This window comes from Anolis carolinensis, unplaced genomic scaffold, assembly GCF_035594765.1.
Source record: "Anolis carolinensis isolate JA03-04 unplaced genomic scaffold, rAnoCar3.1.pri scaffold_94, whole genome shotgun sequence".
In the NCBI taxonomy this organism is placed as follows: Eukaryota; Metazoa; Chordata; class Lepidosauria; order Squamata; family Dactyloidae; genus Anolis; species Anolis carolinensis.
The window spans coordinates 16,924-36,343 of record NW_026943903.1 but is presented as its reverse complement, the minus strand read 5'-3'; the positions used below and the strand labels follow the sequence as shown (position 1 = coordinate 36,343).

Sequence of the window (19,420 nt, the reverse complement as noted above, 5' to 3'; positions counted from 1 at the left end):
ATGTGAAATAGTATTATTATTTCTGTTTATTTTTTAACGGTTTATATGAAGAAATAATATTATTTGTGTGTGTGTTTTTTTTTTTTGTGGCAATTTATATGAATATTTACCTTTGAAATAATATTATTTCTTCAGTTTTTTTTGGCAATTTATATGAAATATAAATGTGAAATAGTATTATTATTTCTGTTTATTTTTTAACGGTTTATATGAAGAAATAATATTATTTGTGTGTGTGTTTTTTTTTTTTGGCAATTTATATGAATATTTAGCTTTGAAATAATATTATTTCTTCAGTTTATTTTTTGGCAATTTATATGAAATATAAATGTGAAATAGTATTATTATTTCTGTTTATTTTTTAACGGTTTATATGAAGAAATAATATTATTTGTGTGTGTGTGTTTTTTTTTTGGCAATTTATATGAATATTTACCTTTGAAATAATATTATTTCTTCAGTTTTTTTTTGGCAATTTATATGAAATATAAATGTGAAATAGTATTATTATTATTTATATTATTTATTTATTTATTATTATTTATTATATTATATATTATATATTATATATTATTATTATATGAAATATAAATGTGAAATAGTATTATTGTTATTTATATTATTTATATTATTTATTATTATTTATTATATTATATTATATTATATATTATTATTATTATATGAAATATAAATTTGAAATAGTATTATTATTATTAACCTTTGAAATAGTATTATTCTTTCTGTTTATTTTTTAACAATTTTTTAACCAATATTTACCATTGAAATAATATTTTTTTTGTTTATATTTTTGGCAATTTACATTAACATTTACCATTGAAATATTATTATTTTTGGCAATTTATATGAATATTTACAGTTGAAATAAGATTTATATGAATATTTACCATTGAGGTAAATTTTTTTTGTTTATTTTCTGGCAATTTATATGAACATATACAATTGAAATATTTTTTGTGTTTATATTTTTGGCAATTTACATTCATATTTACCATTGAAATAATAATTTTTTTTGGCAATTTATATGAATATTTACCATTCAAATAATATTTTCAATTTATATGAATATTTACAATTGAAGTAATAATTTTTTGTTTATTTTCTGGCAATTTTATATGAACATGTACAATCGAGATAATATTTTCTGGCCATTTATTTGAATGTTTATAAAGGAAATAATATATATTTTCTCGAGTAGGTTTTGTTAGTTCCATTTTCCCCCCATGTGTTTTCGTGAGGTGATTTTCGGATACATATTTTTCAAATAGTAATAATGATATTTAATTGATTTATTTTATATATTTAAGGGCCGTTTCGGCCGTTTCCGACCTTTCTCTCTCTCCAAGAAAATTACCATTTAATTCTATTTAATTCCATGTCTTTTGTGTGAAGGAAGAAAGGAAGGAATTCCTTCCTGATTATTATTCTGCGCCGACTGCTTCCTTCGTTAGGCTTCGTTTCCTTCCGATTTCCCATTATTTACCTCAGATTCAGCCTTATTTCCCGTTAATTTAGCCTCGTTTACCTCAATTTCTACTGATTTCCCTTTCATTTATCTTTATTTCCCTCAGATTTACACTTTTTTTGCCTCGTTCCTGCATATTTCCTTTTTATTTAACCTCAGATTTTCTATTATTTACCTCAGATTTCTACTTATTTCCCTTCACCTTAGCCTTATTTACCTCAAATGTATCCTTACTTACCTCAGAATTGTCCTTTTTACCTCAGATTTCCACTCATTTCTGTCAGATTTCCCATTATTTACCTCAGATTTATCCTTATTTGTCAGATTTCCCATTATTTACCTCAAATTTACACATTTCCCTTCAATTTAGCCTTATGTTCCTCAGATTTCTGCTTATTTAGCTCCGATTTCTACTCATTTTCCTTCAATTTAGCCTTACTTACCTCAGAATTGTCCTATTTCCCTCAGATTTCCACTCATTTCTGTCAGATTTCCCATTATTTACCTCAGATTTATCCTTATTTCCCTTAGATTCCCCATTATTTACCTCAGATTTACTTATTTCCCTTCAATTTTGCCTTATTTCCCTCAGATTTCTACTTATTTAGCTCTGATTTCTACCTATTTCCCTTCAATTTAGCCTTATTTACATTAGAATTGTCCTTTTTACCTCAATTTCTTCTTATTTCCCTTAGATTTAGCTTTATTTACCTCAAATGTATCCTTATTTACCTCAGAATTGTCCTTTTTACCTCAGATTTCTCCTTATTTTCCTCAGATTTCCCCTTTTCTGTCTGATTTCCCATTATTTACCCCAGATTTAACCTTATTTCCCTTTAATTTATCTATTTACCACAATTTCTTCTGATTTCCCTTTCATTTATAATGATTTCCCTACAATTTAGCCTTATTTACCTCGGAATTGTCCTTTTAACCTCAGACATACTTATTTACCTCAGATTTGTACTTATTTACCTCAGATTTCTACTCATTTCCCTTTCATTCATCATTATTTCCCTCAGATTTATCCTTATTTACTTCATATTTCTTCTTATTTAGCTCAGATTTCGACTTACTTCCCTTCAGTTTAGCCTTATTTACCTCAGGATTGTCCTTTTAACCTCAGATTTGTACTTATTCACCTCAGATTTATACTTATTTTCCTCAGTATTCGACTTATTTCCCTCAGATTTGTACTTATTTCCCTCAGATTTCTACTTATTTCCCTTTCATCCATCATTATTTCCCTCAGATTTATCCTTATTTACTTCATATTTCTTCTTATTTAGCTCAGATTTCGACTTACTTCCATTCAGTTTAGCCTTATTTACCTCAGAATTTTCCTTTTAACCTCAGATTTGTACTTATTTACCTCAGATTTGTACTTATTTACCTCAGATTTGTACTTATTTCCCTCAGATTTCTACTTATTTCCCTTTCATCCATCATTATTTCCCTCAGATTTATCCTCATTTACTTCATATTTCTTCTTATTTAGCTCAGATTTCGACTTACTTCCCTTCAGTTTAGCCTTATTTACCTCAGAATTGTCCTTTTAACCTCAGATTTGTACTTATTTACCTCAGTATTCGACTTATTTACCTCAGATTTCTACTTATTTCCCTCAGATTTCTACTTATTTCCCTTTCATCCATCATTATTTCCCTCAGATTTATCCTTATTTACTTCATATTTGCTCTTATTTAACTCAGATTTCGACTTACTTCCCTTCAGTTTAGCCTTATTTACCTCAGGATTGTCCTTTTAACCTCAGATTTGTACTTATTTACCTCAGATTTGTACTTATTTACCTCAGATTTATACTTATTTTCCTCAGTATTCGACTTATTTCCCTCAGATTTGTACTTATTTCCCTTTCTGTCAGCCTTATTTACCACAGATTTCTACTTTTTTAAACCTCATCTATACTTATTTGGTTGTTAGATAGTATCCGTTTGGTAATTTGTAGGTCTATTTCTTAGGGAAAAAAGCCAATCTTTCTCATTAGAAAGGTGAACTGCAATTCCCACAATAATGGGCCAGTCACCCCAAACCCTGCCTGTATACACAGTTGGTTATGTTGGATCTGTGTTTGGTCAAGTTTGGTCCAGATCTCACATCGACTGGGTTCAGTGCTTTCTTGATAAGGGCGAACTACAACTCCCAAAATTAAGGTCTATTCCCAGAAACCCTTGCTGGTCATGGGACTTCTCTGTGCCAAGTTTGGTCCATTGTCGGTGTGGGTCAGTTTCTCTGGGTGCAGGTCAACTATAACTTCCATAAATTAAGATAATCCTCCCCCCCAAAAAAATGTCTGTTCTGTTGGTCATGGGGACTCTGTGTGCCATGTTTGGTCCATGCCGGTCATTTGTGAGGGTTGTAGTGGTCTCTGGAAGTGAGTGAAGGTACTGCAGATCCCATCATCCATGGTCCATCTTCCCACAAACTTCACCAGGATGTAAAGTGGGTCATTGGGGGTCTATGTGCCAGGTTTGGTCCCGTTCCGTCATTTGTGAGGGTTGTAGTGGTCTCTGGAAGTGAGTGAAGGTACTGCAGATCCCATCATCCATGGTGCATCTTCCCCCAAACTTCACCAGGATGTAAAGTGGGTCACGAGGAGTCTGTGTGCCAAGTTTGGTCCTGGTCCATCATTTGTAGAGGTCACAGTGGCCTATGAAAGTTAATGAAGGTACTGAAAATCCCATCATCCATGGTCCATCTTCCCACAAACCGCACCAGGACATAGAGTGGGTCTTTGGGGGTCTATGTGCCAGGTTTGGTCCCGTTCCCTCATTCGTGGGGGTCGTAGTGGTCTCTGGAAGTGAGTGGAGGTACTGCAGATCCCATCATCCATGGTCCATCTTCCTACAAACTTCACCAGGACATAGTGGGTCATGTAGTCTCTGTGTGCCAAGTTTGGTCCAAGTCGGTCATTGGTGGGGGTCACAGTGGTCTCTGGAAGTGAGTGGAGGTACTGCAGATCCCATCATCCATGGTCCATCTTCCCACAAACCGCACCAGGACATAGAGTGGGGCATTGGGGGTCTATGTGCCAGGTTTGGTCCCGTTCCCTCATTCGTGGGGGTCACAGTGGTCTCTGGAAGTGAGTGAAGGTACTGCAAGTCCCATCATCCAGGGTCCGTCTTCCTCCAAACTTCACCAGGACATAAAGTGGGTCATGTAGTCTCTGTGTGCCAAGTTTGGTCCAGGTCCGTCATTCGTGGGGGTCACAGTGGTCTCTGGAAGTGAGTGGAGGTACTGCAAATCCCATCATCCATGGTCCGTCTTCCTCCAAACTTCACCAGGACATAAAATGGGTCATGTAGTCTCTGTGTGCCAAGTTTGGTCCCGTTCCCTCATTCGTGGGGGTCACAGTGGTCTCTGGAAGTGAGTGAAGGTACTGCAAATCCCATCATCCATGGTCCGTCTTCCTCCAAATTTCACCAGGACATAAAGTGGGTCATGTAGTCTCTGTGTGCCAAGTTTGGTCCAGGTCCGTCATTGGTGGGGGTCACAGTTGTCTCTGGAAGTGAGTGGAGGTACTGTAAATCCCATCATCCATGGTCCATCATTCTCAAACGGAATTTAAGGGAAATCATAAGGAAATAAAAGGAAATGAAGGGAAATAAAACTGCAGGAAATGAAAAGGAAAATGAAGGGAGATAAGAAAGCTGAGGGAAATGAAGACGAAATGAAGGGAGATGAGGAAATGAGGAGGAAATGAAGGGAAATAAGAAAACAGGGAAATGAGGAGGAAATGAAGGGAAATAAGAAAACAGGGAAATGAGGAGGAAATGAAGGGAAATAAGCATAAACTGGAGGGAAATGATGAGGGAAATTCAGGGAAATGAGGAAATGGAAAATGAGGAAATGAGGGAATTTAAGGAAAATAATAAGGAAATGACAAGGAAATGAAGAGGAAATTTGAAGAAATAATGAGGAAATGAGAAATGAGGATAAATGTAAGGAAAATAATAAGGAAATGAGAAGGAAATGAAGAGGAAATTTGAAGAAATAATGAGGAAATGAGAAATGAGGATAAATGTAAGGGAAATGAAGAGAAATAAAATGGGGGAAATGAGGAGGAAATGAGAAATAATGAGGAAATCAAATGAAATAGGCATGAACTGGAGGGAAATAATGAGGAAATGAAGGGAAATGTGGAATTCAAGGAAAACAATAAGGAAATGAAAGGAAATGAGGGGGAATTTAAGGGAAATAATAAGGAAATGAAATGAAATAATGAGTAAATGCAGGGAAATGAGGAAATGGAGGGAAATGATGAAATGAAGGGAAATATGGAGGAATTTAAGGAAATGAAAGGAAGTAATGAGGAAATGCAGGGAAATAAGGAGGAAATGAAGGGAAATAATGAAATGAAGGGAAATAATGAAATGAAGGGAAATAATGAGGAAATGGAGGAAAATGATGAGGACATGAAGGGAAATAATGAGGAAATGAAGGGAAATGAGGGGGAATTTAAGGGAAATAATAAGGAAATGAAAGGAAATAATGAGGAAATGAAGGGAAATAATGAGGAAATGGAGGAAAATGATGAGGAAATGAAGGGAAATGTGGAGGAATTTAAGGAAATGAAAGGAAATAATGAGGAAATGAAGGGAAATGAGGAAATGGAGGGAAATGATGAGGAAATGAGGAATTTAAGGAAATGAAAGGAAATAATGAGGAAGGGAAATAATAAGGAAATGAAGGGAAATGAGGGGGAATTTAAGGGAAATAATAAGGAAATGAAAGGAAATAATGAGGAAATGCAGGGAAATAAGAAAACCGAGGGAAATGAAGAGGAAATTAAGGGAAATAATGAGGAAATGAAGGGAAATAATGAGGAATTTAGCCCTCCCTCCACTGACATTGCAGGTTACAGTGAGCGCCACCTCCCAGCGTTCTTCTCTCTCCCTTGGTGCGGCATTTGCATAACCCCGCCCACTGCCTCTCCCTTAACCCTTTCCTGCCCTTTCCTTTGGCGCACAGCAAACTGAGAGGAATTGGTCGGCAACTGAACATACTAGAGAGAATTGAGCCTGGTTTATAGGGAGCTGTAGGGACTGGGAGTTGTGGGAGTTGTAGTTCACCTACATCCAGAGAGCACTGGATGATGGGATTTGCAGTACCTTCACTCACTTCCAGAGACCACTGCAACCTCCACGAATGACGGATCGGGACCAAACTTGGCGCGCACAACCCCAATGACACTCTTTATGTTCTGGTGAAGTTTGGAGGAGGATGGACCAAGGATGATGGGATTTGCAGTACCGTCACTCACTTCCAGAGACCACTGCAACCTCCACGAATGACGGATCGGGACCAAACTTGGCGCACACAACCCCAATGACTCTCTTTATGTTCTGGTGAAGTTTGGGGGAGGATGGACCCTGGACGATGGGATTTGCAGTACCTTCACTCACTTCCAGACACCACTGTGACCCCCATGAATGACGGACCGGGACCAAACTTGGCACACAGACTTCCCATGACCCACTTTACGTCCTAGTGTTGTTTGGAGAAGGATGGGCCACGGATGATGGGATTTGCAGTACCTTCACTCACTTCCAGAGCCCTCTGGGACCTCCATGAATGACAGACCAGGACCAAACTTTGCACACACAACCCCAATGACTCTCTTTATGTTCTGGTGAAGTTTGGAGGAGGATGGACCAAGGATAATGGAATTTGCAGTACATTCACTCACTTCCAGAGACCACTGTGACCCCCATGAATGACGGACCGGGACCAAACTTGGCACACAGACTCCCTATGACCTACTTTATGTCCCAGTGTGTTTTGGGGGAGGACGGACCAAGGATGATGGGATTTGCAGTACCGTCACTCACTTCCAGAGACCACTGTGACCCCCATGAATGACGAACCGGGACCAAACTTGGCACACACAACCCCAATGACTCTCTTTATGTTCTGGTGAAGTTTGGAGGAGGATGGACCAAGGATGATGGGATTTGCAGTACATTCACTCACTTCCAGACACCACTGTGACCCCCATGAATGACGGACCGGGACCAAATTTGGCACACAGACTCCCTATGACCTATTTTATGTCCCAGTGCGTTTTGGGGGAGGACGGACCATGGATGATGGGATTTGCAGTACCTTCACTCACTTCCAGAGCCCTCTGGGACCTCCATGAATGACAGACCAGGACCAAACTTTGCACACACAACCCCAATGACTCTCTTTATGTTCTGGTGAAGTTTGGGGGAGGATGGACCCTGGACGATGGGATTTGCAGTACCTTCACTCACTTCCAGAGGTCACTGCAACCTCCACGAATGACGGATTGGGACCAAACTTGGCGCACACAACCCCAATGACTCTCTTTATGTTCTGGTGAAGTTTGGAGGAGGATGGACCATGGATGATGGGATTTGCAGTACATTCACTCACTTCGAGACCACTGTGACCCCCACGAATGACGGAACTGGACCAAACTTGGCACACAGACTCCCCATGACCCACTTTACATCATGGTGTTGTTTGGAGAAGGATGGACCAAGGATGATGGGATTTGCAGTACATTCACTCACTTCCAGAGACCACTGTGACCCTCACGAGTGATGGACCAGGACCAAACTTGGCACACAGACTCCCCATGACCCACTTTACGTCCTGGTGAAGTTTTGGGTAGGATGGACCATGGATGATGGGATTTGTAGTACCTCCACTCACTTCCAGAGACCACTGTGACCCCCAGTCAGAGAGCACACTGAACCCCACTTGTGATGCATCTAGGCAGAGCAGACTTGCCCAACATCATAAGCTTTAAGTACTGATGGATTTTCTGGGAGTTAACCTGGCATGATGGGAGTTGTAGTTCACCCCCAACCTTATGCGTTTTGGTCAATTAAAAAATTGACTTTTTCAAATAACCAGGCAATGCTAGTAAATAATAATAATAATAATAATAATAATAATAATAATAAAATAATCCAGGCAATGCTAATATATGATAATAATAATAGTATAATACATTTTTTTTGCAAAACATTAAAAGAAAGATTGCAAAATGCAGACAACTTACAAAGGAAGGAATGTGTCTATTAAGTGCAATAAATATAATGTGAGGTATTTGCAGAGAAAGGATGCAGAATATTTGCAAAACATGGGTGCAAAAATATTAAGTGAAAAATGCGTGCAAAATATATCAGCGAAAAATGTACACAAAATATTTGCAAAACATGGATGCAAAAATATTTACAAAAATATAGAAGGAAAGTATTTGCAAAACATGAATAGATATTTTCAAAACGTGGAGGTGAAATATTACCAAAAATGGCTGCAAAATATTAGCGAGAAATGGACGCAAAATATTTGCAAACATGCAATATATGGGTGCAAAATATTAACAAAAAGTGGGTGCAAAGTATTTGCAAAAAATGGATGCTGCAAAAAGATGCAAGATATTGGTGAAAAATTGATGCAAAATATTTGCAAAGCGTGGGTGCATAATATTTGCAAAAATGGTTGCAAAATATTTGCAAAATGGGTGCAAAATATTTGCAAAGCGTGGGTGCATAATATTTGCAAAAATGGTTGCAAAATATTTGCAAAAAATGGTTGCAAAATATTTGCAAAAAATGGATGCAAAATTATTAGAGAGACAGTGATGCAAAATATTTGTAAAACGTGGATGGATATGTTTAAAACATGGATGCAAAATATTTACAAAGAAAATGATGCAAAATATTTGCAAAAAATCGATGCAAAAATATTAGCAGAGACAGTGATATTTGCAAAACGTTGATGGATGTGTTCAAAACATGGATGCAAAATATTACCAAAAATGGGTGCAAAATATTTACAAAGAAAACGATGCAAAATATTTGCGAAACATGGATGCAAAATATTTGCAAACATAAGTGCAAAATATTTGCAAAACATGGATGCAAAAATATTTGCAAAAATGGGTGCAAAATATTTACAAAGAAAATGATGCAAAATATTTGCAAAGAAAATGATGCAAAATATTAGTGAGAAATGGATGCAAAATATTAGTCAGAAATGGATGCAAAATATTTGCAAAAATGGGTGCAAAATATTTGCAAAAAGGGTGCAAAATATTTACAAAGGAAATGATGCAAAATATTTGCAAAGATAATGATGAAAAATATTAGTGAGAAATAGATGCAAAATATTAGTCAGAAATGGATGCAAAAATATTTGCAAAAATGGGTGCAAAATATTTGCAAAGAAAATGATGCAAAATATTAGCGAAAAATTGATGCAAAATATTTGCAAAGATGAAAAATATTAGTGAGAAATAAATGCAAAATATTACTGAGAAATGGATGCAGAAATATTTGCAAAAATGGGTGCAAAATATTTACAAAGGAAATGATGCAAAATATTTGCAAAGAAAATGATGAAAAATATTAGTGAGAAATGGATGCAAAATATTAGTGAGAAACGGATGCAGAAATATTTGCAAAAATGGGTGCAAAATATTTGCAAAGAAAAGGATTCAAAATGTTGGCGAAAAATGCATGCAAAATATTTGCAAAGTAAACGATGCAAAATATTAGTGAAAAACGGATGCAAAAATATTTGCAAAGCAAACGATGCAAAATATTTGCAAAAAAAATAGATGGAAAAATCATTGCAAAGAAAATGATGCAAAAACGTTGGCAAAGAAAAGGAAGCAAATGGTTTGAAAAAAAAAAAAAAAGCAAATGCAAATGCAAATGAAGGGAACGGAAGGCTGCAAATGAATGGGATAAAAGCCGGGATTGTGATGCAAAGCAGAGGTCAAGCTAGATGACCTTTTTTTTTGCATTTAATTATTCTTTTCCTTTGCAAATAGATTGCATTCTTCCTTTTCCCGAACCTTTGCAAGGAAGGTATATTCTTTCTCAGGGTTTTTTTTTTTTTTTTTGCATTTGCTTTCTTTGCAAAATACATTGCGTTGTTATCCTTATATATTTTTTTCAATTAATTTTTTTGCCGCCGTGCTTTGCAAAACATATATGGCATTGTTTTCCTTACTTTGCAATGAGTAAATGCAATAAACGGAGCATTGTTTTTTTATTTTTGCAATTAATAAATGGATCACTGTATTGCAAAATACATTGCGTAATTTTCCGTATTTTTGCCATTAATAGATGCATCCTTTTGCAAAATATATTGCATTATTTTTCTCAATTTTTGCAATTAATAGATGCATCCTTTTGCAAAATATATTGCATTATTTTTCTCAATTTTTGCCATTAATAGATGCATCCTTTTGCAAAATATATTGCATTATTTTTCTCAATTTTTGCCATTAATAGATGCATCCTTTTGCAAAATATATTGCATTATTTTTCTCAATTTTTGCAATTAATAGATGCACCTTTTCTTTGCAAAATATATAGCATTATTTTCCTCATTTTTGCAATTAATGGATCTTTTCTTTGCAAAATATATTGCATTATTTTCCTCATTTTTGCAATTAATAGATGCACCTTTTCTTTGCAAAATATATAGCATTATTTTCCTCATTTTTGCAATTAATGGATCTTTTCTTTGCAAAATATATTGCATTGTTTTCCTCATTTTTGCCATTAACAGATGCATCCTTTTGCAAAATATATTGCATTATTTTTCTAATTTTTTGCAATTAATAAATGCACCCTTTCTTTGCAAAATGTATTGTATTGTTTTCCTCATTTTTGCCATTAATAGATGCATCCTTTTGCAAAATATATTGCATTATTTTTCTAATTTTTTGCAATTAATAAATGCACCCTTTCTTTGCAAAATGTATTGTATTGTTTTCCTCATTTTTGCCATTAACAGATGCATCCTTTTGCAAAATATATTGCATTATTTTTCTAATTTTTTGCAATTAATAAATGCACCCTTTCTTTGCAAAATGTATTGTATTGTTTTCCTTATTTTTGCCATTAATAGATAACATCCCTTCATTGCAAAGTATATTGCATTATTTTCTTAATTTTTGCCATTAATAGGTGTATCATTTCTTTGCAAAATATATTGCATTATTTCCTTATTTTTGCAATTAATTGATGCATCATTTCTTTGCAAAATATATTGTATTCTTATTTTTGCAATTAATGCATCATTTTTTGCAAAATATGTTGCATTATTTTCTTAATGTTTGCCATTAATAGGCGTATCATTTCTTTGCAAAACATATTGCATTATTTCCTTTATTTTTGCAATTAATAGGTGTATCATTTCTTTGCGAAATATATTGCATTATTATCCTATTGTTGCAATTAATCGATGCACCCTTGCAAAATATTTTATTCTTATTTTTGCAATTAATTAATGCATCATTTTTTGCAAAATATGTTGCATTATTTTCTTAATTGTTGACATTAATAGGTGTATCATATCTTTGCAAAATATATTGCATTTTCCCCTTTAATTTTGCAATTATCAGATGCCTTACATTGCAAAAAGCAATGCTTTGTTTTCTTATTTTTTTGCAATTAATATTTGCTTTTTTGGAAATTATAGTTCAATATTTTCTGGTGTTTTTTTGCAACTGATCCATGTGTTACTTCTTTGCAAAATATATGACGTTGTGCATTTAATAGATGTATTTCTTCTGATATATAGTATTATTTCTCCTATATTTTTCAATTGACAATAGACGCCTTCCTTTTGCAAAAAGTAATCCATTATGTTCCTTGCTTTGCAATGAATAGCTTTTATTTATTTCGTGTTAAAAGCATTGCATAATAAATAACTTTAAAATCAATTAATGGGTGCATTGCCTCTTTGCAAAAATCATTTTCTTATTTTTGTAATTAATCGCTGCATTGCCTCCTTGCAAAATATATTGCATTGTTTCTCCTATTTTTGCAATTAGTAAAAAATTTGCAATTTTTTTTTTTGCATTTTTCTTGTTTTGCAATTAAATAGATGCATCCTTCCTTTGCAAATAAATGTGCATCGTTTCCCTTGTTTTTGCAATTAATATCCGTATTGCTTTTTGGCAAAAAGTCATGATTTTTTTCTTATTCTTTGCAATTTTTCGATCCATTGCTTCTTTGCAAAATACATGGCATTATACTGTTTTGCAATGAACATATACACTTTCCTTTTTTTTGCAAAAAGTAACACGTTATTTTCCGTATTTATGAAATTAATGAATTTAATTTTTGCAAAAATAGTGCATTATTTTCATTAGTTGTGCAATATATATATATATATATATCCTTTGTGTGTGTGTTTTTATATATATATAGCATTATTTCCCGTTTTTCCCATTAACATAGACAACTTCCTTTTGCAAAAAAAAAAATGCATTATTTTCCTTGCTTTGCAACTAAATAAGTATATTGTTTCTTTGCAAAAAGTAATGAACTGTTTTCTTATTTTTGCAATTAATAGACACGGTACGTCTTGGCAAAAAAATAGTGCATTATTTTCCTTATTTTTTGCAATTAATTATAGCATCCTTTCTTTGCAAAAAAAATAGTTCATTATTTTCCTTATCTTTGCAATTAATTATAGCATCCTTTCTTTGCAAAAAGTGCATTATTTTCCTTATTTTTTGCAATTAATAATAGCATCCTTTCTTTGCAAAAAAAGTGCATTATTTTCCTTATTTTTGCAATTAATTATAGCATCCTTTCTTTGCAAAAAAGTGCATTATTTTCCTTATTTTTGCAATTAATTATAGCATCCTTTCTTTGCAAAAAAAGTGCATTATTTTCCTTATTTTTTGCAATTAATTATAGCATCCTTTCTTTGCAAAAAAATAGTTCATTATTTTCCTTATCTTTGCAATTAATAATAGCATCCTTTCTTTGCAAAAAAAGTGCATCGTTTTCCTTATTTTTGCAATTGATAAATTCTCCCTTTCTTTGCATTATTATTTTCATTATTTGTGAAATTAATGGATGCATTGCTCCTTTTCAAACTACATCGTATTGCAAAAAAAAATGCAAAAAAATAGTGTGTCGTTTTCCTAGTTTGCAAAATTAGTACATAATTTTCCTTATTTTTTTGCAATTAATAGATTGCAATATAATGCAATCGTTTGCAAGGATATAATATATATTTTGCAAGAATATTTTTGCAGGAATATAATTTGCAATACAATGTAATTGTTTGCAGGCATATAATATATATTTTGCAAAAAAATTTTTGCAGGAATATAATTTGCAATACTATGCAATCGTTTGCAAGGATATAATATATATTTTGCAAGAATATTTTTGCAGGAATATAATTTGCAATACAATGCAATCATTTGCAAGGATATAATATATGTTTTGCAAAATATATTGCAATATCTTCCCTGCTTTTTGCAATTGATAAATGCACCCTTTCTTTGCAGCATACGGTGCATTATTTTCATTCGTTCTGCCATCAATAGATGTATTTCTTCTTATATATATATATTGCATTATTTCCCTTATTTTTTTGCAATTAACTGATGCACCCTTTCTTTGCAAAATATATCGCAATATTTTCATTATTTTTGCAATTAACTGATGCACCCTTTCTTTGCAAAATATATCGCATTATTTTCTTTATTTTTGCAATTAATAAATGCACCCTTTCCTTGCAACATATAGTGCCTTACTTTCATTATTTGTGCAATTAAAATGCATTATTTTCTTTCATTTTTTGCAATTAATCAGTGCATTTATTCTTCACCAAATGTATTGCACTGTTTCCTCTATTTTGGAAATTAACATATACACCGTCCTTTTGCATTATTTTTCTTATTTATTTTTTTGCATTATTTTCCTTATTTTTACAATCATTAGTTGCATTGCTTCTTTGCAAAAAATAATGTCCTCTTTTCCTTATTTTTGCCATTAATGCATCCTTCCTTTGCAAAAGAAGTGCATTGTTTGCAATGCGTTTTTGCAAAAAAAAAAAAAAGAACCGTTTTCTCAATTTTTGCAATTAATTGATGCATCCTTTCTCTTGCAAAATATATTGTATTCTTAGACCTGGTTTTTTGCAATTGGATTTTTGGACGTCCTTGCAAAATATTACATAGTTTCCCTTATTTTTGCAAATAAATAAATGCATTTTTTCTTTTGCAAAATAATATTGCATTATTTTCCTTATTTTGCAGTTAATAAATGTATCTTTTCTTTTGCAAAATAATATTGCATTGTTTTCCTTATTTTGCAATTAACAGATGCATCTTTTCTTTGCAAAATAATATTGCATTATTTTCCTTATTTTGCAGTTAATAAATGTATCCTTTCTTTTGCAAAATAATATTACATAGTTTCCCTTATTTTTGCAAATAAATAAATGCATTTTTTCTTTTGCAAAATAATATTGCATTATTTTCCTTATTTTGCAGTTAATAAATGCATCTTTTCTTTGCAAAATAATATTGCATTATTTTCCTTATTTTGCAGTTAATAAATGCATCTTTTCTTTTGCAAAATAATGTTGCATTATTTTCCTTATTTTGCAATTAACAGATACATTGCTTCTTTGCAAAATAATATTGTGTTATTTTCCTTATTTTGCAATTAACAGATACATCCCTTCTTTGCAAAATAATATTGCATTATTTTCCTTATTTTGCAATTAACAGATACATTGCTTCTTTGCAAAATAATATTGCGTTATTTTCCTTATTTTGCAATTAACAGATACATTGCTTCTTTGCAAAATAATATTGTGTTATTTTCCTTATTTTACAGTTAATAAATGCACCCTTTCTTTGCAAAGTTACAGTGCATTAATTTCCCTTTTTTGCCGTTCATAAATTCATTGCTTTTGCGAAACATATTACATGATATTCCCTGTTTTTGCAATCCGTAGCTGCATTGTTTCTTTGCAAAATACAGTCCCGTGGTTTTGCAATTAATAGATCTATTTATCCTTTTGCAAAAGCTACGGTATATCATTTTTCTTATTTTTGCAAGTAATAAATGCAAAAAAAGTGAATGCGCCGTCCCTTGCTTTTGCAATGTAAATGCATTCCTTTCTTTGCACAATATAGTCCCGTATTCTTGCAATTAATAGATGCATTTATTCTTTTGCATCAAAAAAAATAGTACACAATTTCCCTTACTTAAGTGAATTTTTTTCTTTGCAAAATGTATTCCTTAGGTTTTGCAATTCATAGATGCATTCCTTTTGCAAAAAAATAATAGCACATTATTTTTTCTTATTTATGCAATTAATAAATGCGTTTATTATTTTGCAAAAGCAACGCACCATTTAATGGATAGATGTATTCCTTCTTTTGCAAAAAATAATCGTACATAATTTCCTTTATTTTTGCAATTTAAAAAAATCATTTTTTGCAATTAATAGATGCATTCCTCCTTTTGCAAAAGCAAGGCACCATTTACTTATCTTTGCAATAAATGTATGAATTTCTTTCTTTGCAAAATATATTCCCATGTTTTTGCAATTAATAGATGCATTCCTCCATTTGCAAAAGCAAGGCACCGTTTACTTATCTTTGCAATATATGAATTTCTTTCTTTGCAAAATATATTCCCATGTTTTTGCAATTAATAGATGCATTCCTCCTTTTGTAAAAGCAATGCACCATTTATTTATCTTTGTAATAAATATATTTGTATATTTCTTTGCAAAATATATTTCCTTGTTTTTGCAATTAATGCATGCATTCCTTCTTTTGCAAAAGCAATGCACTGTTTACTTATTTTTGCAATTGATAGATGCGTTTATTCTTTTGCAAAAAGGTACCTTGTTTTCCTTATTTTTGCAATTGATTTTTTTTTGCAAAAGCAATGCACCATTTACTTATTTTTACAATAAATGCATGTATACTTTTGCAAAAGTAATGCACGATTTATTTAATTTTGCAATTGTTAAATGCATTTATACTTTTGCAAAAGTAATGCACGATTTATTTAATTTTGCAATTGTTAAATGCATTTATACTTTTGCAAAAGCAATGCACCATGTACGTATTTTTGCAATTAATATATTTATCCTTTTGCAAAAGCAATGCACCACGTATGTATTTTTGCAATTAATATATTTAGCATTTTGCAAAAGCAATGCACCATTTACTTATTTTTGCAATTAATAAATGCATTTATTCTTTTGCAATAAAGTGCCTTGTTTCCCTTATTTTTGCAATTAATATTTTTTTGCAAAAGCAATGCACCATTTACATATTTACAGTTAATAAATGCATTTATCCTTTTGCAAAAGCAATGCACCATGTATGTATTTTTGCAATTAATATATTTATCCTTTTGCAAAAGCAATGCACCGTTTACTTATTTTTGCAATTAATAAATGCATTTATTCTTTTGCAATAAAGTGCCTTGTTTTCCTTATTTTTGCAAAAAAAATTCCAAAAGTAATGCACCATTTAACAAATGCATTTATTCTTTTGCAATAAAGTGCCTTGTTTTCCTTATTTTTGCAATTAATTTTTTTTTGCAAAAGCAATGCACCATTTACATATTTACAATTAATAAATGCATTTATCCTTTTGCAAAAGCAATGCACCACGTATGTATTTCTGCAATTAATATATTTATCCTTTTGCAAAAGCAATGCACCACGTATGTATTTTTGCAATTAATATATTTATCCTTTTGCAAAAGCAATGCACCGTTTACTTATTTTTGCAATTAATAAATGCATTTATTCTTTTGCAATAAAGTGCCTTGTTTTCCTTATTTTTGCAATTAATATTTTTTTGCAAAAGCAATGCACCATTTACTTATTTTTGCAATTAATAGATGCGTTTATTCTTTTGCAAAAATAGTACCTTGTTTTCCTTATTTTTGCAATTAATTTTTTTTTGCAAAAGCAATGCACCATTTACTTATTTTTGCAATTAATAAATGCATTTATACTTTTGCAAAAAATAAATAAATAGTGAACCCTTTTCCTTGCTTTTTGCCATTCATAGATGCATCCCTTCCTTGGCAAATCAATTGCAAATCAATTGCAAAAATATGCATTTTGCAAATCCCTTTTCTCCTCTTTGGCAAATGAATTGCTTTCCCCCCTTTTTTTCCCCCTTCCAAATAATTTGCATTTTAATCTCCCGGGATTTTTTCTTTTTTTTTTTGTATGTGTCTCGGCCATAAATCTGTCCGTCGGGGGGAAAAAGCGTTTATTTAATGAGGAAACGGCTTTGCAATTATCCATCGGTGCAATGTTTTAAATCATATATATATATATATATATAGACATAAAAAGTTTTCTCCTTTGTTTGCATTTAAGACGTTTAAAACTTTGCAAAAATATTGCAGGAATATTTTTGCAAGGATACAATATATATATATTTATATACGTATATAATTTTTTTTTGCAAGAAGGTTTTTGCAAGGATACAATATATATATATACATATATAATTTTTTGCAAAAAGGTTTTTGCAAGGATACAATATATATATATTTATATACATATATAATTTATTTTTGCAAGAAGGTTTTTGCAAGGATACAATATATATATATACATATATAATTTTTTGCAAGAAGGTTTTTGCAAGGATACAATATATATATATATATATTTGCAGGAATATTTTTGCAAGGATACAATATATATATTTATATACATATATAATTTTTTTTGCAAGAAGGTTTTTGCAAGGATACAATATATATTTATATACATATATAATTTTTTGCAGGAATATTTTTGCAAGGATACAATATATATATATATATATTTGCAGGAATATTTTTGCAAGGATACAATATATATATTTATATACATATATAATTTTTTTGCAAGAAGGTTTTTGCAAGGATACAATATATATTTATATACATATATAATTTTTTGCAGGAATATTTTTGCAAGGATACAATATAGATATATATATATTGCAGGAATATTTTTGCAAGGATACAATACATATTTTGCAGGAATATTTTTGAAAGGTTACAATATTTTGCAGGAATATTTTTGCAAGGATACAATATATATATATTTGCAGGAATATTTTTGCAAGGATACTCTCTATATATATATATTGCAGGAATATTTTCTCAAGGATACAATATATATTTTGCAGGAATATTTTTGCAAGGATACAATATATATATATATTTATATACATATATAATTTTTTTGCAAGAAGGTTTTTGCAAGGATACAATATATATTTATATACATATATAATTTTTTGCAGGAATATTTTTGCAAGGATACAATATAGATATATATATATTGCAGGAATATTTTTGCAAGGATACAATACATATTTTGCAGGAATATTTTTGAAAGGTTACAATATTTTGCAGGAATATTTTTGCAAGGATACAATATATATATATTTGCAGGAATATTTTTGCAAGGATACTCTCTCTCTCTATATATATATTGCAGGAATATTTTCTCAAGGATACAATATATATTTTGCAGGAATATTTTTGCAAGGATACTCTCTATATATATATATTGCAGGAATATTTTCTCAAGGATACAATATATATTTTGCAGGAATATTTTTGCAAGGATACAATATATATATATTGCAGGAATATTTTTTGCAAGGTTACAATATATTGCAAGAATATTTTTGCAAGGATACAATATATATATATTGCAGGAATATTTTCTCAAGGATACAATATATATTTTGCAGGAATATTTTCGCAAGAATACAATATATATATATTGCAGGAATATTTTCTCAAGGATACAATATAAATATATATATATTGCATAAATATTTTCGCAAGGATACAACATATATATATTGCATAAATATTTTCGCAAGGATACAATATATATATTTTGCAGAAATATTTTCACAAGGATACAATTATATATATTTTGCAGGAATATTTTTGCAAGGATACAATATATATATTTTGCAGGAATATTTTCACAAGGATACAATTATATATATTTGCAGGAATATTTTCACAAGGATTATATATATATATATATATATATATATATATATATATATATATATATATATATTGCAGGAATATTTTTGCAAGGATACTA

General features: G+C 31.4%; 1 long non-coding RNA gene across 1 annotated transcript; it reads left to right on the top strand.

Annotated features, from left to right (window-relative positions):
• The first annotated feature begins 901 nt into the window (after positions 1–901).
• Positions 902–6,257, top strand: LOC134295191 (uncharacterized). Its single transcript, XR_010001734.1, has 2 exons — positions 902–4,314; positions 4,455–6,257. It is a non-coding gene; the product is annotated as an uncharacterized LOC134295191 (long non-coding RNA).
• Positions 6,258–19,420: the final 13,163 nt, after the last annotated feature.